Raw genomic sequence first — 22,522 nt, 5'->3', positions numbered from 1 at the left:
ATCTCTTACAAAGAGATTTCATTTTTTAAACTTATTTGAATTCCATACTTTTTGTGTGTTCAAAATGCACCATTCAAAGGCACATCACAAAATTTCAACAATTTCTGACTTCATTTGTTATATTTCGTGCATTTACTTATTTTTTTTGAGTTAGTTGACCCTGAAATTGAAAATCACTACAAATGAACTCTGAAAATGTTGAAAGTTGGCATGCTATCATCATTTCACTCACATAGCATTTGTTAAAAAGTTGAGAGGGCTACGACAAAAACTGGATGCAGTTTCTGTACAAAACTGACAATCTCTCTCGAAGTAGCAGGGTTTCGAACGAGAACTAATCTCTTACAAGGGATTTCATTTTTTTTAAACTTATTTGAACTCCATACTTTTTGTGTGTTCAAAATGCACCATTCAAAGGCACATCACAAAATTTCAACAATTTCTGACTTAATTTGTTATATTTCGTGCATTTACTTATTTTTTTGAGCTAGTTGACCCTGAAATTGAAAAGCACTACAAATGAACTCTGAAAATGTTGAAAGTTGGCATGCTATAATCATTTCACCCACATAGCATGTGTTAAAAAGTTGAGAGCTCTATGACAAAGACTGGATGCAGTTCGTGTACAAAATTGACAATCTCTCTCGAAGTAGCAGGGTTTCGAATGAGAACTCATCTCTTAGAAGGGATTTCATTTTTTAACTTATTTGAACTCCATACTTTTTGTGTGTTCAAAATGCACCATTCAAAGGCACATCAGAAAATTTCAACAATTTCTGACTTCATTTGTTATATTTCGTGGATTTACATATTTTTTTGACCTAGTTGACCCTGAAATTGAAAAGGACTACAAATGAACTCTGGAAATGTTGAAAGTTGGCATGCTATCATCATTTCACCCACATAGCATTTGTTAAAAAGTTGAGAGGGCTACGACAAAGACTGGATGCAGTTCGCGTACAAAACTGACAATCTCTCTCGAAGTAGCACGGTTTCGAACGAGAACTCATCTCTTACAAGGGATTTCATTTTTTTTAAACTTATTTGAACTCCATACTTTTTGTGTGTTCAAAATGCACCATTCAAAGGCACATCACAAAAATTCAACAATTTCTGACTTAATTTGTTATATTTCGTGCATTTACTTATTTTTTTGAGCTAGTTGACCCTGAAATTGAAAAGGACTACAAATGAACTCTGGAAATGTTGAAAGTTGGCATGCTATCATCATTTCACCCACATAGCATGTGTTAAAAAGTTGAGAGGGCTACGACAAAGACTGGATGCAGTTCGTGTACAAAACTGACAATCTCTCTCGAAGTAGCAGGGTTTCGAACGAGAACTCATCTCTTACAAAGGGATTTCATTTTTTTAAAACTTATTTGAACTCCATACTTTTTGTGTGTTCAAAATGCACCATTCAAAGGCACATCACGAAATTTCAACAATTCCTGACTTCATTTGTTATATTTCGTGCATTTACTTATTTTTTTTGAGCTAGTTGACCCTGAAATTGAAAAGGACTACAAATGAACTCTGAAAATGTTGAAAGTTGGCATGCTATCATCATTTCACCCACATAGCATTTTTTAAAAAGTTGAGAGGGCTACGACAAAGACTGGATGCAGTTCGTGTACAAAACTGGCAAACTCTCTCGAAGTAGCAGGGTTTCGAACGAGAACTCATCTCGTACAAGGGATTTCATTATTTTTAAACTTATTTGAACTCCATAATTTTTGTGTGTTCAAAATGCACCATTCAAAGGCACATCACAAAATTTCAACAATTTCTGAGTTAATTTGTTATATTTCATGCATTTACTTTTTTTTTGAGCTAGTTGACCCTGAAATTGAAAAGCACTGCAAATGAACTCTGAAAATGTTGAAAGTTGGCATGCTATCATCATTTCACCCACATAGCATGTGTTAAAAAGTTGAGAGGGCTACGACAAAGACTGGATGCAGTTCGTGTACAAAACTGACAATCTCTCTCGAAGTAGCAGGGTTTCGAACGAGAACTTATATCTTACAAGGGATTTCATTTTTTTTAAACTTATTTGAACTCCATACTTTTTGTGTGTTCAAATTGCACCATTCAAAGGCACATCACAAAAGGATTTCTTCTTCTCTCATATATGGTGGACACTAGCTCACCTGTTTTTTCAACCGTCGATGATGGTCGCTACTCCTACTTCCCCTAGTGCATAACCAATATCTAGCACAAGGAGAAGAAGGTGAAGTGATTGTTTTAATCAAAAACAGATCTGTTACAAAAGGGATTTCATTTTTTGAACTTATTTGAAGTGAAGACTTTTTGTATATATATGTGGTCGAAATGCATGATACCATGAAGTTAGAAAGGGCTAAACCATTCAAAAGTAGCAAATGAAGTTAGAAAGGGCTAAACCATTCAAATTTGGAAACTATAATGGCACAAACAGAAACTAGACATATATAAATTGGTCCAAGAAGTACATGATACTAGTCCAAACAGTACATAATAATAGCTACAATAGATATATATACAAGTGTTCGACGTTAAGAACACTACTCGTCTGAATCATCTAAATCAGAATGTCCACCTTCCTCGAGGGGATATATGTGACGCTGGCCATAGTTGACGAGTCGAATCCTGCGGTACAACTCGTATGAAACATATGCATCTTTTGCTGCATACTCAATGTTGATATCATCAAGTGGGCCCTTCTCCCAAAGTCTGTGCTGAGACCTTGGGAAACTGGTCTTCATATCAGCATATGAATCGTCAATCAAGGCAACTGCCATACGAGCCATCGAAGTCCTGTCATGTTGAAGCTTGAATATCGTTTGGATATGAACGAGGCAACCAGCTGGTATCTCAATACCGAAGCTGTGCCTCATCTTCAGCCTGTCGTTACTTATGTCAACGGAAGCAAAAGTGACGCCGCTGCAAAGGAACTCCATGAGTCCTGGACAATCCTTGTCACTCCTGCAACAGAAACAAATTAAAATGGACCAAATGTTACATACTGCTGCAATAAGGAAACATGTTTCACTACAACTAAAGAGAAACTTATCTTTAGGATTCATATAGCACATATGCAATGGAACCTAGAGATAGATTATGAACCTACTGCTGCAATGGAACCTAGGATAGATTATGAACCTACTGCTGCAATGGAACCTAGGATAGATTATGAACCTACTGCTGCAATAAGGAAACATGTTTCACTACACCTATTTGAAGGGAACCAACTATGATAGAAACAAATAAACTTATACGTGGAATTCACTATGATAGATTATGGACATTATGCATAATATGCAAACAAAAGAAAGCTTGTTAACTAGTAAATCCAAACTACAAACTAAATCTTATCGGATTGACAAAATTCGATCCAATGTGAATTATAAATGAACACAAATAAATCAAATGTACTCCACACATACTACACTACTAAATCAAATGTACTACACTACTAAATAAAATGTACAAATACACAAAATCAAATGTACTACACTACTAAATCAAATCTATTCCACTACTAAATCAAATGTACTACACTACTAAATCAAATGTATTCCACACATACTACACTACTAAATCAAATGTACAAATACACAAAATCTACTACGCTACTTAATCAGATACACAAATACACAAAATCCATGTGAACGTGGGAGTAGTGACCCTAGGGGAGGGATTATCTTGGATCAAAGAAAGCCTCAAAACTTACTTCGCCCATTGGAAGATCAAGACATGGGTTGCGAAGCATATTTGGATGACGGCGACACCACGTTGATCGGCCGTGTACTCCAGATCAAGCCCGAAGAACTTCTCATGATCCGGTGCGTGGTTAAACCATCGTTCCTTCAACTGTTGAAGGAAAAACGGCACCTCCGTGCTCAGGTTCGTGTACACGAGAAGGAGCTTCGTCGCGCCATGCGCGGCCACCTCACGAAAGATAGTTGGCATGGTGGAAGAAGAGAAGGGAAGAAGAGAGGAGAAGAACAGAGAGGGCGACGCGAGAGAGAAGAAGAACAAAGAGGGCGACGCGAGAGAGAAGAAGAACAGAGAAATGGCGACTGTACGCTTCGGTTCGTGCTTTTCATCGCCCGAAACGACGCGGGATGCAAACTGTTTGGGCCATTAATCCCGGGTTGAGCCACCAACCGGGACTAAAGAGGTATACCAAACGGTTGCCACCACTACGGCAGGCCACGTGTTAGGCTTTTAGTCCCGGGTTCAACCACCAACCGGGACTAAAGAGGTATGCCAACGGTCGCCCCACTACGGCAGGCCACGTGGTAGTCCTTTAGTCCTGGGTTGAGCCACCAACCGGGACTAAAGAGGTATACCAACCGCCGCCACAACCACGGCATGCCACGTGTTAGGCCTTTAGTCCCGGGTTGAGCCACCAACCGGGACTAAAGGGGGATATGGACGATTGCCACCACCACCGCCCGCCGCGTAGCCCTTTAGTCCCGTTTGGGACAAGAACCGGGACTAAAGGCTCCTTATGGCCCGGGACTAAAGCCTCGAGGGAGGCATTGAGAATTGGGGCGATGTGGCCGGGCCTTTAGTCCCGGCCCAGAGGCACTCCGGGACTAAATGGTCCAGGCCAAAGGCCCGTTTTCTACTAGTGCCCATTGCCTAGCGTGATTACCGTGGAGGCATTGAAAAGTGCTCTGTCGCCATCATCACATGACAGTTGCATGCCGTTCCATGGCATGTCTAGACTTGTCCACGAGGGCCAAAGCCACCGTAGTCGAAGCGCTCTGCTGAAGCGGTTCATGTCTAATATTTTGAGGCCTCCATTTTCAACTAGGAAACATACTACAGGCGAGCTGACTTTGCATTTCCCTCCACTAATTTCTTCCTCCTGAGCCCAAAGGAAGCGCCGTCTAACCTTGTCTACTTCGTCTAAAAATTTCTTTGGTGCTCGCAGCACAGATAGAGCAAAAGTCGGCAGCACGGTTAGTACGCTGCGAACCAGAACCCGTCTGCCCGCGATGTTCAACAGCTTCCCCTTCCAGCCTGCTAACCTGGCGCAGCCTTGACAGAGTTAGCGGGAGGTCAGGTATTTCACCGGGAAACCCACTGTCTCTCCACTGAAGTTTGCCAAGACCTCGTGAAGGTTGATCTCGTCGCAGCGGATAGCGGAGACGGTTGACTTTGCCGGGTTCACATGTAGCCCTGTGGCGTGCCCAAAACCCCGAAGGATGTCCAATAGGACGTCGACCTCCTCCCTATCGGGGTTGACAAAAATGACTGCGTCATTCGCATAGAGGCTAACTCAAAGCGTGATGTCTCTACCCGGTAGTGGTGCAATGTCACGCCCAAGATGCGACCCTATCCTCAATTTGGCACGAGGGCCTCGTCAGGGATAGAAGCGCATCTCGTCATGTCGCAAGAATGGATATCATCACAAGTACATGTACTGAACAGAAGAGATATATATAGAGTGGGCTTACACTCGCCACAAGCTACATCAGAGTCACATCAGTACATTACATAATTATCAAGAGTAAGAGCAGGGTCCGACTATGGACGAAAACAAACGACAAAAGAAGAACAACGTCCATCCTTACTATCCCAGGCTGCCGGCCCGGAACCCATCCTAGATCGATGAAGAATAAGAAGAAGAAGCAACTCCAAATGAACAATCAACGCGTTCGCGTCAAGTAATATTTGCCTGTACCTGCAACTGGTGTTGTAGTAATCTGTGAGCCATAGGGGACTCAGCAATCTCATTTCCAAAGGTATCAAGACTAGCAAAGCTTAATGGGTAAGGTATGGTTAAGTGGTGAGGTTGCAGCAGCGGCTAAGCATATATTTGGTGGCTAAACTTACGAGTACAAGAAATGAGAGGGGGAAGATCTACGCACAACGGACGTGAACTACTGATGATCAAAAGAATGATCCTGAACACATACCTACGTCAGACATAACCCGACCGTGTCCTCGATCGGAGAAGGAACTCACGAAAGAGACAGTCACGGTTACGCACACAGTTGGCAAGTTTTAATTAAGTTAACTTCAAGTTATCTAGAACCAGTGTTAAACAAAGTTTCCACGTTGCCACATAATCGCGGGCATGGCTTTCCGAAAGATTTAACCCTGCAGGGGTGCTCCAACTAGTCCATCACAAATTACCACAAGCCGCATAGAAATCCTCAATCACGAAGCTCGCGATCTCATCGGATTCCCTAGTGGAAAACCTCAACTCTGAGATTACCCAAAGCATCACCGGAATCCCGATGCACAAGATATCTCGTCAAAGGTAAAACTAATCGAGCAAGGCCGCCCAATGTGTCGACGAACCCGATAGGAGCCGCGTATCTCGTTCTCAGGACACGACGGATGGAACTAGCTACGAGTGCCAAACCTCGACTTTCCTCGCGGTGGCCCCGCAGGCAGACCGTTTGGGACCAACACCATCAGCACTGGCCCCCCCTGTTTATGTAAAATTACTCCTCGGGTAATGCTAACTCCCTATGCATTTCAATTTATCAAAATTATTATGTTGGGCAAATGTAGAACCAAAGTTGGGCCTTGCCAGACCATCTTTAATCTAAAACGAATTACCAAGGGGGTCCCCATAACAACCCCGATCGTGTTAGGAGCGCTCGTTTATGGAACATAACACCGGTAGCTGAAAACTAAGGGGGCAAAGGTGGAACAAAACACCAGGCTAGAAAGGCCGAGCCTTCCACCTTTTACCAAGTATATAGGTGCATTAAATTAAATAGCATTTAATATGATGATATAACAAGGAACCCATGTTTTCACATGGAAGCAACTGCACCTGCAACTAGCAACGCGATCAACAGGGTTAAGCAAGTAGTAACATAGCCAATCAGTGGTTTGCTAGGTCGAACAGGTTGAAGGTTTCATGGCATTGTTGAGAGGCTGATATTTAACATGTGGTAGGCAACGAGACAGAATCGATAGAAGCGGTAAAACTAGCATGGCAATGATAGTAATTGTAGCTGGGGAAATGATCATCTTGCCTGAGACCCCGCTTGGAAGAAGAATGCCTCCGTGAAGCAGACGAACCAACGTAGTCGAACGGGTCCTCACAATCCGGCACGCTTGCGGAACTCTATCGAGATGGAGGAAACCGGAAACAAGCATCAACACACGATATACACCACACGATGCAAGACACACATGATGCATGAACGGTCTAATGCACGACATGACAATCACAACAATCAACACTACACATTAAGTGAAGCTCGATATGCAACGAGTTGTATATCGACGAAGCTCCACGTTTAATTTTTTAGTTCATTCCCGTTTATTAACACGACAATATTAAAATGTTGTTAACATGAGACGGGGTGAAGCACAAATTAATCTACCTAGCTAGGCATTTTAAATGAGACCAGAAACGATATATAGCATCTCCGAAATGACCCCACGTGTTAAAACTTAATTCTGTCCAGATTTGTCCTAGTCACATTTTAGGTTTGTTAAACGGCAAAACAAAGTGGTTCACGTGATTCTACTCGTTGTTCTGGTCCATTTATATATATGGCACATCTCTAACGGAGCTACGGACAAATAGTTATGACCTAAACCGTTTTCAACACGTCGACACGCCAACCGATGCAAACAACATACTAAACAGTTCTAATTATGCATGAGAGTTGCAAATTGTTAATCTACGCAAAATTCTAGTCAAGTTCTATATATAACTTGTTTCGATCCGGTGCACGGTCTAAAAGCTACGGATGTTTGAAAATTGATGTTTTTTTTTCTGAAATTAGCAAAATTCCTAGCATAGATAAAAAAACGAACTGAGCCGAATTCGAAGACACAGTGCAACCCAACAACAGATCAGGCCCAGGCCCAAACGTGTGACAACAACTATAAAAAAAATACAAGGAAAATAAAATGCGGCAGCTGGTATTCGAACACAGGACCCCTTGGTCTCACTACAAAGCACAAGCCACTGTGCTAGCGTTATGGTTATGAATAAAATGGTAGCACTGCGCCACATAACAGGGACTTGGCGAACATAAATCAACAAAATTACTAAAAGGGAAAATCGGGGAGCGTGGGCTTCGAACCCAAGACATCCATGGTAATGGGCAAGCGCACTGACCAACTGGGCTACGAAGAAGCTGTTGTTTAAACTGGGTTTCACGAAAGATGAACATACTCTGACGCTAACTGAATAAAACTGAAAACGCAACACATCTGAATCTGAAGAAGCAGCGGGTCAACTTGGCTGTGCACGCTAGGGCGCTCGCGGAAGGCAACCTGGCTCGCGGTGTGGCGCAGGTCGAAGGGGCCCATGTCCGGCAGGGACATGGTGGTGCCGGATCCGGTCGATCCCACCCGGATCTGAGGCGGGGAGGCGTCGATGGTGAGCTCCATGGGCAGGAGAGCTTGGAGCACGTGACATATGGTCATGGCGGTTCTGGGGCTGCTCCTGCTAGACAAAGAGAGAGAGAGAGAGGTGAGGATCAGGGAACAGTTGGGGATGGATGGATCCGGTCCTTGGGGCACTGAATCCGGCTGTACCTGCCCATGGCTGCTACTGCTACACCTGCAGGTGTTCCGTGGCTGTGTGTACCTGCGGGGAAGAGAGGTGCACAGAGAGGAAGATTAGGGATATGGGGAGGAAACGGAGAGAGGAGGAAGAAGGTAGGCTTGAGGGGCGACCCGGGTCAGCGGCGGTGCTTGTGCGTCGGTGAATCTCGCTGACACGGCTGCCGGCGGCTCACGACACGGTCTCAGGCAAGCGGGAGCTCGGGGGGGGGGGGGGGGGGGGGGGGGTGAGGCTGGCTCGTCGGGGACGGCCTGCTCGCACGGCATGGCGACGGATGCGTCCGGCCAGTCGGCTCGTGCGGAGGACGAGGTCGAGGCGCAGGGAGCTCTAGATCGAGCGGCTTGCCGGGTTGGCTGCACACAGAATCTGGGGATCCCGAGGGGAATTTTTCAGTGGGGGGCGGCGGCTGAAGGGATTGATGGGACAAGCGGCCTAGAGTTTAGGGATGGGCCTCTATTTATATAAGTAGGTTAGGGCTAGGTTCATCTGGACCCTTCGATTTAGATCGGATGGTCGAGATAATTAGGTTAGGGAGTCCTATGGACAAACCGATGACTGTTTGCGGTAAAACGGGGTTGATCCGGATCCAACGATCATGATCGCCAGGTTCGGGTTCCGGAAGGTTTTCGGGCTAGGTTGCGCGCAGGTCGGTGCACTGTGCAGAGGGGCTAGGCGGAGATGAGAGGGAAAACGGGCGGCCCGGCAACGTATTTTAAAACACCAACAAACGTCCGACGGTAGACCGAATACGGTGCCGCTACGGTAGACCGTTCGGGTACCAGACAGACTCCGATCGCGATGAAATTCGACAGGCAACCTAGCTATAACTAATTACGACCGCACACCAAGTTTCACCCCGATGAGAGAAAGTTTTCAACACACTTTTAAAACAGGGTTTTGACGATGCCGCGTGCGCGTGCATGTGCGGTCGGGTTCAGAACGGACAACGACGCGAACCGGCAACTAACAACGGATGCAAGTTTGAAAACTGGCGGCACGGAGATGCCGATGCAATGCAGATGATGCGCATGATGCGATGATGATGCGACAAAAGAAAATAGACACGCGACGAAAACGGAATAAAGGGGGGAATCTTCGGGAACGCCGGCATCGGGCTATCACATGCAAGCATGTGAAGCTCTATTGCTTCCTCTAGCAGCCGGTGCAGGGTGTCGATGGCGATGATGAAGAGAAGGGGTGAGAGTGGGTCTCCCTTCCGCGGGCCCCTTCGGTGTCTAATCTGTCAGCCCACAGGATCATTTAGCATGACTGAAGATGACGCCGTGCTGAGAAGCAGCGCCATCCAGTCCCGCCATCACGCCGGAAAACCTAGTTGTTGCAGAAGCTCGAGCAAGTATTCCCAAGAAACATTGTCAAAAGCTCTAGCGATGTCTAGCTTAAGCAGCAGCGCGGGTGTCTTCTTACGCTGGAGAGATGGGACCACATTTTTGCACATACAGGAAACTATCTTGTGTAGACATGGAGCGCAAGAAAGAAGATTGTGCCGCCGAGATGATGCTGCTAATCACCGTAGATAGCCGTCTTGAGAGCACCTTGGCTATAAGCTTAGCGACTGAGTGAATTAGGCTAACTGGCCTGAAGTCCTGTACCTTTGTGGCACCATCTTTCTTGGGCAGGAGAACCACCATGGCTGTGTTAAGCTTGCCGAAATCGCCTCCCGCTAGGTGGTAAAAACTACTGAAGACTAACATCACGTCTGCCTTGATTAGAGGCCAACAGGTCTTGAAAAATGTCCCTGTGAATCCCCAGGTGCCTTTTCCGACGGTGATGCCTTAATCGCCTCCCATGCTTTGTCCTCCGTGAATGGGTTCTCGTGGCCTCTGTCGTGAACCGATGGTATATCTAGGATATTCCAGTTGATGCCAATGGTGCGATCAACCATCGTTCCTAAGTTGTCGTTGAAGTGCTGGTATATGGCGTCTTCTTTTTTCTCGTGTGCCGTGGCGAACTCATTTCCCACTTGTAGGTTGTGGATGAAAAAATTTCGCCTCCTTGATCTCATCTTGGCATGAATTTTTTTTGTTCCCGCATCACCTAGCCGCACCCAAGTGAGGCGTGATGCTTGGCGCCTGCGGTCACGCTCTACCGCCGCGAGGCTCAAGAGCTGGAGCTTAAGCAGCTTCCTAAGATTGTACTCCCCGTCGGATAGCCGTCGGTTTTCCTGCGCTACGTCCAGCCAGACCACTATCTCAGCCGCCATGTGGAACTGTAATTTTGCATCGCTGAAAAAGGCTTTGCTCCAAATTTTGAGGTCCCGAGCGGTGCGCATCATCTTCATGCTCAACCTTTGAAAAGCGCATGTAGATTGCACCGGTCTACTCCAGACCCTTTCCATCGTGTCGTGGAAGTGAGGGAAGTTTGGCCAGAAGCTGTCAAACTTAGAAAGGGTGGGTCGAGGAGCAGCGCTGGTGTCGGCGAGTACCAGCGGGCAGAGGTTGGATGTGGCCGTGGAGGCCGCATGAAGCGAGGCTGAGGGGAAGCTGCATTCCCATGCTTGGTTGCAGAAGTATTTGTCGATGCTCACTAGGGTGGGTTGCTTCATCTAATTTCCTTCAAACCCGCGGCGTCGATGGCTCCTTTGAACCTGCCCACGAGCCTACGATTGAGGTTGAGGTTGTTCTTGTCTCGCGCCTCATAGACGAGGTTAAAATCCCCGTTAATGAGCCATGGCTCCGCTGCGGGGGGCGCCGAACGAGACATCTCCAGGAGGAAACTATCTTTCCTCGCATCATCCGCAAGTTCGTAGACAGAGGAGAGCCAGAAGCCCTCAGTCTATTCCAACAGTGTGAACTTAGTCGTTATTGCCAACACGCCTATAGCATGGGAGACGACGGTTGCTAGTTCTCTGTTCCAAAAGATCGCCGCCCCACCACTGGTGCCGATCGCCAGAAGTGCTATGCAGTCGGTGAGGTGTGTTCCCCCAATCTTTCTCACTAGTTCAAGAGACCAAACTGAGATCTTAGTCTCCTGAAGGCAAAAAATGACAACGCGGTGCGATGCGGCCATCTCGCTGACGGCGGCTCGTTTGTGTTGGGTAACGTAGCATAAATTCAAAATTTTCCTACGCATATTCAGATCTTCCTATGGAGAGACCAGCAACGAGAGAGGGGTAAGAGCATCTTCATACCTTTGAAGATCGCTAAGCGGAAGCGTTGCTAGAACGCGGTTGATGAGTCGTACTCGCAGCGATTCCGATCTAGTGCCGAACTACGACACCTTCGCGTTCAACACACGTGCAGCCCGGTGACGTCTCCCGCACCTTGATCCAGCAAGGAGGAGTGAGAGGTTTGGGAAGAACTCCAGCAGCACGACGGCGTGGTGTCGATGGAGAGACGAGGTCTCCCGGTAGGGCTTCGCCAAGCACCGGCAGAGAGGAGGAGGAAGAGGGGCAGGGCTGCGCCGAGGGAGAGGGAAAACCGTGTGTCTCAATGGCCAAACCCCCTCTATATTTATAGGAGGAGGGGGAGGGGGTGCGCCACCCCTAGTGTTCCCCCCTAGGTGGTGCGGCAGCCACCAGATGGGAGGGGGTGGCGGCCAGGGCAGGGAAAGGGGGGGCGCACCCGAGGTGGGCCTTGGGCCTCACCTGCGCCTAGCGTTTCCCCCTTCGGTGGACCCCCGGGGCCACCTCCGGTGGTCCCGGTGGTCCCGGTACGTTACCGATGACGCCCGAAACACTTCCAGTGTCGGAAACCATCCGTCCTATATATCAATCTATACCTCCGGACCATTCTGGAGCTCCTCGTGATGTCCGGGATCTCATCCGGGACTCCGAGCAACTTTCTGTAACCTCGTATAATAATTCCCTATAACCCTAGCGTCATCGAACCTTAAGTGTGTAGACCCTACGGGTTCGGGAGACAGGTAGACATGACCGAGACACCTCTCTGTCCAATAACCATCAGCGGGGTCTGGATACCCATGGTGGCTCCCACTTGCTCCACGATGATCTCATCGGATGAACCACGATGTCAAGGATTCAATCAATCCCGTATACGATTCCCTTTGTCTGTCGATATAGAACTTGCCCGAGATTCGATCGTCGGTATACCTATACCTTGTTCAATCTCACTACCGGTAAGTCTCTTTATTCGTTCCGTAGCACGTCATCGTGTGACTAACTCCTTAGTCACATTGAGCTCATGATGATGTTCTACCGAGTGGGCCCAGAGATACCTCTCCGTCACACGGAGTGACAAATCCCGATCTTGATTCGTACCAACCCAACAGACACTTCGGAGGTACCCGTAGTGCACCTTTATAGTCACCCAGTTACGTTGTGACGTTTGATACACCCAAAGCACTCCTACGGTATCCGGGAGTTGCACAATCTCACGGTCGAAGGAAAAGATACTTGACATTAGAAAAGCTTTAGCATACTAACAATACGATCTAGTGCTATGCTTAGGATTGGGTCTTGTCCATCACATCATTCTCCTAATGATGTGATCCCGTTATGAATGACATCTAATGCCCATGATCAGGAAACCATGATCATCTATTGACTAACGAGCTAGCCAACTAGAGGCTTGCTAGGGACACATTGTGATCTATTTATTCACACATGTATTACTGTTTCCTGTTAATACAATTATAGCATGAACAATAGACGATTATCATGAACAAGGAAATATGATAATAACCATTTTATTATTGCCTCTAGGGCATATTTCCAACAGTCTCCCACTTGCACTAGAGTCAATAATCTAGTTACATTGTGATGTATCGAACACCCATAGCACTATGGTGTTGATCATGTTTTGCTCATGGAAGAGGTTTAGTCAACGGGTCTGCAATATTCAGATCCGTGTGTACTTTACAAATATCTATCACTCCACTCTCGACATGGTCCTGGATGGAGTTGCAGCGGCGTTTGATGTGCTTCGTCTTCCGGTGAAACCTGGGCTCCTTGGCTATGGCAATGGCTCCAGTGTTATCACAGAAGAGTGTCATAGGACTCGATGCGCTTGGAACCTCTCCAAGGTCGGTGATGAGCTCCTTAATCCAAATTCCTTCATGAGCCGCTTCTGAAGCAGCTATGTACTCCGCCTCACATGTAGATGCTGCCACGACTTCTTGCTTGCTGCTGCACCAGCTCACTGCCCCACCATTCAACAGATATACGTATCCGGTCTGTGACTTAGAGTCATCCGGATCTGTGTCGAAGCTAGCGTCGACGTAACCCTTTACGACGAGCTCTTCGTCACCTCCATAAACGAGAAACATTTCCTTAGTCCTTTTCAGGTACTTAAGGATATTCTTGACCGTTGTCCAGTGTTCCATACCGGGATCACTTTGGTACCTCCCTACCAAACTTATGGCAAGGTTTATATCAGGTCTGGTACAAAGCATGGCATACATTAGAGAGCCCACGGCTGAAGCGTAGGGGACATAACTCATCTTCTCTCTATCTGCTGCCGTGGTCGGCGACTGAGTCTTACTCAATCTCATACCTTGCAAAACTGGCAACAACCCTTTCTTTGAGTTTTCCATATTGAACTTCTTCAATATCTTGTCAAGGTATGTACTTTGCCAAAGACCTATGAGGCGTCTTGATCTATCTCTATAGATCTTGATGCCTAATATGTATGCAGCTTCTCCAAGGTCCTTCATTGAAAAACTCTTGTTCAGATAGGGCTTTATGCTCTCCAACATCTCTATGTTATTCCCCATCAATAATATGTCATCCACATACAGTATGAGGAAAGCTACAGAGCTCCCATCACTTTCTTGTACAGACAGGCTTCTCCGTAAACCTGTATGAACCCAAACGCTTTAATCACCTCATTAAAGCAAATGTTCCAACTCCGAGATGCTTGCACCAGCCCATAGATGGAGCGCTGGAGCTTGCACACTTTGTTAGCACCCTTAGGGTCGACAAAACCTTCTGGTTGCATCATATACAACTCTTCCTTAAGGTTCCCGTTAAGGAACACTGTTTTGACGTCCATTTGCCAAATTTTATAATCATAAAAGGCGGCAATTGCTAACATGATTCGGACTGATTTCAGCTTCGCTACGGGAGAGAAAGTCTCTTCGTAGTCAACTCCTTGAATTTGTCGAAAACCCTCTGCGACAAGTCGAGCTTTGTAAACGGTTACATTACCGTTTGCATCAGTCTTCTTCTTGAAGATCCATTTATTTTCTATGGCTCGCCGGTCATCGGGCAAGTCCACCAAAGTCCATACTTATTTGTTCTCATACATGGATCCTATCTCAGATTTCATGGCCTCAAGCCATTTGTTGGAATCTGGGCCCGCCATCGCTTCTTCATAGTTCGAAGGTTCACCGTTGTCTAACAACATGATTTCCATCACAGGGTTGCCGTACCACTCTGGTGCGGAGCGTGCCCTTGTGGACCTTCGTGGTTCAGTAGTAACTTGATCTAAAGCTTCATGATCATCATCATTAACTTCCTCTTCAGTCGGTGTAGGCGCCACAGGAAAAACTTCCCGTGCTGCGCTACTATCCTGTTCGAGAGGGGGTGTAATTACCTCATCAAGTTCTACCTTCCTCCCACTTACTTCTTTCGAGAGAAACTCTTTCTCTAGAAAGGATCCGTTCTTGGCAACAAAGGTTTTACCTTCGGATCTAAGATAGAAGGTATACCCAATAGTTTCCTTAGGGTATCCTATGAATATGCATTTCTCCGCTTTGGGTTCGAGCTTTTCTGGTTGAAGTTTCTTCACATAAGCATCGCAGCCCCAAACTTTAAGAAACGACAACTTAGGTTTCTTGCCAAACCATAGTTCATACGGTGTCGTCTCAACGGATTTAGACGTTGCCCTATTTAAAGTGAATGCTGCAGTTTCTAATGCGTATCCCCAAAATGATAGCGGTAAGTTGGTAAGAGACATCATAGATCGTACCATTTCAAATAAAGTGCGATTACGACGTTCAAACACTTCGTTGCATTGCGGTGTGCCACGCGGCGTCAGTTGTGAAACGATTCCACACTTCCTTAGGTGTGTGCCAAACTCGTGACTCAAATATTCTCCTCCACGATCAGATCGTAGACATTTAATTTTTCTGTCACGTTGATTCTCAACCTCACTCTAAAATTCCTTGAACTTTTCAAATGTCTCAGATTTGTGCTTCATCAAGTAGATATACCCATACCTACTCAAATCATCGGTGAGAGTGAGAACATAATGATAACCACCGCGAGCTTCAACGTTCATTGGACCACACACATCAGTATGTATTATTTCCAATAAGTCGGTTGCTCTCTCCATTATTCCTGAGAATGGAGTCTTAGTCATCTTGCCCATGAGACACGGTTCTCATGTGTCAAATGATTCAAAGTCAAGAGACTCTAATAGTCCATCAGTATGGAGCTTCTTCATGCACTTAATGCCGATATGACCAAGGCGGCAGTGCCACAAGTATGTGGGACTATCATTATCAACTTTACATCTTTTGGTACTCACACTATGAATATGTGTAACATCACGATCGAGATTCATCAAGAATAAACCATTCACCAGCGGAGCATGACCATAAAACATATCACTCATATAAATAGAACAACCATTATTCTCTGACTTAAATGAGTAGCCGTCTCGCATTAAGAAAGACCCTGATACAATGTTCAAGCTTAAAGCTGGTAGTAAATAAAAATTATTAAGGTTTTAAACTAATCCCGATGGTAGATGTAGAGGTAGCATGCCGACGGCGATCACATCGACCTTTGAACCATTCCCGACGCGCATCGTCACCTCGTCCTTGGCTAGTCTCCGCTTATTCCGTAGTTCCTGCTTTGAGTTGCAAATGTGAGCAACAACACCGGTATCAAATACCCAGGAGCTACTACGAACGCTGGTAAGGTACACATCAATAACATGTATATCACATATACCTTTAACGTTGCCGGCCTTCTTGTTCGCTAAGTATTTGGGGCAGTTCCGCTTTGAGTGGCCCTTTCCCTTGCAATAGAAGCACTCAGTCTCAGGCTTGGGTCCGTTCTTTTTATTCTTCCCGGCATCTGGCTTACCGGGCGTGGCAACAGCTTTGCCGTCTTTCTTGAAGTTCTTCTTACCCTTGCCTTTCTTGAAACTAGTGGTCTTGTTGACCATCAAAACTTGATGCTCTTTCTTGATTTCTACTTCTGCAGACTTGAGCATCGAGTACATCTCGGGAATGGTCTTCTCCATCCCTTGCATGTTGTAGTTAAGCACAAAGCCTTTGTAGCTTGGTGGGAGAGACTGGAGGATTCTGTCAATTATAGCATCATCCGGAAGTTCGACTCCAAGTGAAGTCAGACGACCGTGTAACCCAGATATTTTGAGTATGTGCTCACTGACAGAACTGTTCTCCTCCATCTTACAGCTAAAGAACTTGGCGGGGACTTCATATCTCTCGACACGGGAATGAGCTTGAAAAACTAGCTTCAGCTCCTGCAACATCTCATATGCCCCGTGTTGCTCAAAACGCCTTTGGAGCCCCGTTTCTAAACTATATAACATGCCACACCTAACCAGAGAGTAGTCATCACTCCGCGTTTGCCAGACGTTCAGAATGTCCTGGGCTGCTGCGGGAGCGGGAGGGTCACCTAGCGGCGCATCAAGGACATAAGCCTTTTTAGCTGCTTCAAGGATGAGCTTCAAGTTGCAAACCCAGTCCGCATAGTTGCTACCATCATCTTTCAGCTTGTTTTTCTCTAGGAATGCGTTGAAATTGAGGTTGACGTTGGACATCTACAATATTTATAAAGACAACTTTTAGACTAAGTTCATGACAATTAAGTTCATTTAATCAAATTAAGTATGAACTCCCACTTAAATCGACATCCCTCTAGTCATCTAAGTGATACATGATCCATGTTGACTAACCCGTGTCCGATCATCACGTGAGACGGACTAGTCACCATGGTGAGCAACTTCATGCTGATAGTATTCAACCATACGACTCATGTTCGACCTTTCGGTCTCTTGTATTCGAGGTCATGTCTGTACATGCTAAGCTCGTCCAGTCAACCCAGGTGTTTCGCGTGTGTAAATCTGGCTTACACCCGTTGTATGCGAACGTTAGAATCTATCACACCCGTTCATCACGTGGTGCTTAGAGACAATGAACCTTCGCAACGGTGCACACTTAGGGGAATACGTTCTCGAAATTTTAAGAGGGATCATCTTATATTCTACCGTCGTTCTAAGCAATAAGATGGAAAACATGATAAACATCACAATGCAATCATATAGTGACATGATATGGCCATTATCATCTTTGCTCTTTCGATCTCCATCTTCAGGCATCGCATGATCATCATCGTCACCGGCGTGACACCATGATCTCCATCATCATGATCTCCATCATCGTGTCTCCGTGAAGTCGTCACGCCAACTACTACTATCACTACTACTATAGCTAACCGTTAGCAATGAAGTAAAAGTAGTAAGCACATGGCGTTGCATCTCATACAATAAATTAAGACAACTCCTATGGCTCCTGCGGGTTGTCATACTCATCGACATGCAAGTCGTGAAACCTATTACAATAACATGATCATCTCATACATCATACATGCAACATCACCACTTTGGCCATATCACGTCACATGTCAAACCCTGCAAAAATAAGTTAGACGTCCTCTAATTGTTGTTGCAAGTTTTACGTGGCTGATTTGGGTTTCTAGCAAGAACGCCTTCTTACCTACGTGACAGCCACAACGATGATATGCCAAAGCTATTTACCCTTCATAAGGACCCTTTTCATCAAATCCAATCCGACTGAGTAGGAGAGACAGACACCCGCTAGCCACCTTTATGCACGATGTGCATGTCTGTCGGTAGAACCAGTCTCACGTAAGCGTACGTGTAAAGTCGGTCCGGGCCGCTTCATCCCACAATACCGCTGGAAAAATATAAGACTAGTAGCAGCAAGCAAATTGACAAATCATCGCCCACAACTTTTGTGTTCTACTCGTGCATAGAATCTATGCATAGAAAACCTGGCTCGGATGCCACTGTTGGGTAACGTAGCATAAATTCAAATTTTCCAACGCATATTCAGATCTTCCTATGGAGAGACCAGCAACGAGAGAGGGGTAAGAGCATCTTCATACCTTTGAAGATCGCTAAGCGGAAGCGTTGCTAGAACGCGGTTGATGAGTCGTACTCGCAGCGATTCCGATCTAGTGCCGAACTACGACACCTCCGCGTTCAATACACGTGCAGCCCGGTGACGTCTCCCGCACCTTGATCCAGCAAGGAGGAGTGAGAGGTTGGGGAAGAACTCCAGCAGCACGACGGCGTGGTGTCGATGGAGAGACGAGGTCTCCCGGCAGGGCTTCGCCAAGCACCGGCAGAGAGGAGGAGGAAGAGGGGCAGGGCTGCACCGAGGGAGAGGGAAAACCGTGTGTCTCAATGGCCAAAACCCCTCTATATTTATAGGAGGAGGGGGAGGGGGTGCGCCAACCCTAGGGTTCCCCCCTAGGTGGTGCGGCAGCCACCAGATGGGAGGGGGTGGCGGCCAGGACAGGGAAAGGGGGGGCGCACCCCAGGTGGGCCTTGGGCCTCACCTGCGCCTAGGGTTTCCCCCTTCGGTGGACCCCCGGGGCCACCCTCCGGTGGTCCCGGTGGTCCCGGTACGTTACCGATGACGCCCGAAACACTTCCAGTGTCCGAAACCATCCGTCCTATATATCAATCTTTACCTCCGGACCATTCCGGAGCTCCTCGTGACGTCCAGGATCTCATCTGGGACTCCGAGCAACTTTCTGTAACCTCGTATAATAATTCCTTATAACCCTAGCATCATCGAACCTTAAGTGTGTAGACCCTACGGGTTCGGGAGACAGGCAGACATGACCGAGATACCTCTCTGGCCAATAACCATCAGCGGGGTCTGGATACCCATGGTGGCTCCCACTTGCTCCACGATGATCTCATCGGATGAACCACGATGTCAAGGATTCAATCAATCCCGTATACGATTCCCTTTGTGTGTCGGTATAGAACTTGCCCGAGATTCGATCGTCGGTATACCTATACCTTGTTCAATCTCGTTACCGATAAGTCTCTTTACTCGTTCCGTAGCACTTCATCGTGTGACTAACTCCTTAGTCACATTGAGCTCATGATGATGTTCTACCGAGTGGGCCCAGAGATACCTCTCCGTCACACGGAGTGACAAATCCCGATCTTGATTCGTACCAACCCAACAGACACTTTCGGAGGTACCCGTAGTGCACCTTTATAGTCACCCAGTTACGTTGTGACGTTTGATACACCCAAAGCACTCCTACGGTATCCGGGAGTTGCACAATCTCACGGTCGAAGGAAAAGATACTTGACGTTAGAAAAGCTTTAGCATACTAACAATACGATCTAGTGCTATGCTTAGGATTGGGTCTTGTCCATCACATCATTCTCCTAATGATGTGATCTCGTTATCAGTGACATCTAATGCCCATGATCAGGAAACCATGATCATCTATTGACTAACGAGCTAGCCAATTAGAGGCTTGCTAGGGATACATTGTGATCTATTTATTCACACATGTATTACTGTTTCCTGTTAATACAATTATAGCATGAACAATAGACGATTATCATGAACAAGGAAATATGATAATAACCTTTTTATTATTGCCTCTAGGGCATATTTCCAACAGTTTGGCGGGGTGGTTTAGGCCTCAGACGTTCCAACACATGATCGGGTAGAGTTTGTCACCCATGGGGAAAACAAGCATGTCTCCGATGACTAATTTGATCGGCCTGAGGCCCAAAGCAAACACCACCAACATAACAGGGGATCGCCGGCGTCCACCAATAGGCCCCGAGACGCGCCGGTGAAAAGCTACAGACCAACTATCCTTACAACCCCGAATCAAACCTAACTGGAACCGACTACTGGTCGGCCGCCACCGGTGGGATAAACTAGAGTTGTCTAACATGATTACACTGTTGCCTCCTCGGCAACTCCATCAGGGCCGGCCATGTGTGTCATGACCCGCAGGGCCTTGCCGTCCAGGTGAGTGAGCTTGGTGATGACCGCGATGTCACTGTCCGTCAGAGGCTCGTCGAAACGGTGCAGAAGGGCTTTGGCAACTTCTGCCGTCATCTTCTCCCGCGGTCCGAGCAGCTCCAGCTCCTTGGCGATGCGGAGGGAGGCCCGTTGTGCCAGTGGCACAATAGAAGTGTTGGCTGCCTACCTAGCACTATGGCGCGTTGGAGCAGAGATGGCCCTGCTCTTTGGGAGGGCGCCGATCACCGAGCAGGAGGAGAGTTGACCAGCGGGGCCTGTTCGCACGGAAGAGGCCGCGTGGCTCCGGGCGATCGTCAGCCCCAACAATCTCCAGCTAGCACACTCGGCTAGTGACCGCGCCCAGCTGCACCTCCAGCGTGCGAGCCGTCGAAGGGGTGGCACGGCTAAACTGCTCGAACTCAGACGCAGATGCAAATAGCGTGGGGCTGAATGCATCGAGCTGTAGTGCCTCCCCTGAGGCCATGCCCAGAGGCTCCTCGTCGAACTCCTACGGTGCAGCCACCACGGCCTCGGCAGCAGGATGGACATCCGTCGCGAGACCGTCAACGATGACGGAGGCTAGCGAAGGCTTCTTCGCCGTCTTAAAAAAAATCCTCTACTGGGTCCTTCCCGTTTCAGTCGCCTCCGTCGACCTCGGAGGGGTCCGTCCTGGCCAGTGGAGGCGGCATAGGCCTCGACCTCCGGCGCTGCATGGGGTGACGCGTCACCCTCGGGGTCTTCCTATCGCTCTAACGGCGACCAGCCGTCTCCCCGGACCTACGTCGAGCCGGCGGGGAGCGACTGCGCTGACGTGGTGGATGCGCCTGCAGAGGCAGGGCCGGTGCGCGGCCACACCTAAGAAGAACGTCCTTCCAGGACTGCTGGCCCCCGCCCCTCGAGCCTCCATCACCGTCCTGGTCCCTCCCATGGCCTCCTCGAGGCATGCCATGGCAGCCTAGATCATCCACCGGGGCACGCGGCGGGCGCTGTTGCCGCTCAGCCCGCTGGCCATCCTTCACCCCCATCGTCCAGGAGGCAGGAACCACCGTCGGGAACGGCTTGTCATCATCGTCAGAGCCACATGACGGGAGCCCGCTCTGGCCAGAGTGGGAGGAGCGTGGGGACGGCGGCGTCCAGTCCTCGACCCGGTCGACGTGGATGAGCATGGCGTAGTCTGCAGTGGCCGACGACGGTGCGACACGCTTGTCAGGCGGGGAGAACCCCTCCATCTCCTCAACACACCCCACACCGCACGGCAGCACCCCGAGAATGTGCCTGGTGGGGATGTTGGCGACGTCATTCTTCCAGACCCAGCAGGCGAAGGTCTTGGTGTGGCTGCGCTCCAACGTCCTGCTGTCGAGGCGGTCGACCCTGACCCTCTTCCCCAGGATCTCCTCCGCCCCCTCTACCGACCAGAACTGCATCAGAACCTTATCGATGACTACGCGGACATAGAGCATGAGAGAGTCGAAGGAAGCATGGTCGTGCTCGTGGCAGGACACTATGTTGAAGACGTCGCCGTCGTCCTGGATGGACCCACGCTGCACGGCATTGACCTGGTGCGCCGGCTGAGTGAAGATGACGAAGTAGTGCTCCGTGTGGTGAGCCATGACGTGCAGCGAGTGCACCGGGATGGAGAGCTGCACCTCCAAAGCCCTCCCCACCGCCATGGGGGACGTGGCATTGACCCCATCGGCGGCAGAAAGCGCGACGGCATGGTTCCAAAGGAAGAAAACCGCATGGTCGACCGCCGGGGAGGGAATGGTCACCGAACGGCTCTCCATGGGGCGACGCGCATGATCGATGTGGTGCAGCATGGCCGGTGCCACCGACGACATGGCAGGAGCAGGCGGCGATGGAAAGCGAAGACGAGCGTGGAGCGGCTGCGCAGGCGGTGCTGGGCCTAACCTGCTTCTAGCAGAGCCAGTTCTATCACTAAGACAAGGATTCTACGGGCAGAGCCTGCCGATGTGCCCAGCCCTTCTGCAGATGATG

Source organism: Hordeum vulgare, chromosome 6H (genome assembly GCF_904849725.1).
Source record: "Hordeum vulgare subsp. vulgare chromosome 6H, MorexV3_pseudomolecules_assembly, whole genome shotgun sequence".
NCBI classification, from domain to species: domain Eukaryota; kingdom Viridiplantae; phylum Streptophyta; class Magnoliopsida; order Poales; family Poaceae; genus Hordeum; species Hordeum vulgare.
This window is presented reverse-complemented; position numbering follows the sequence as displayed.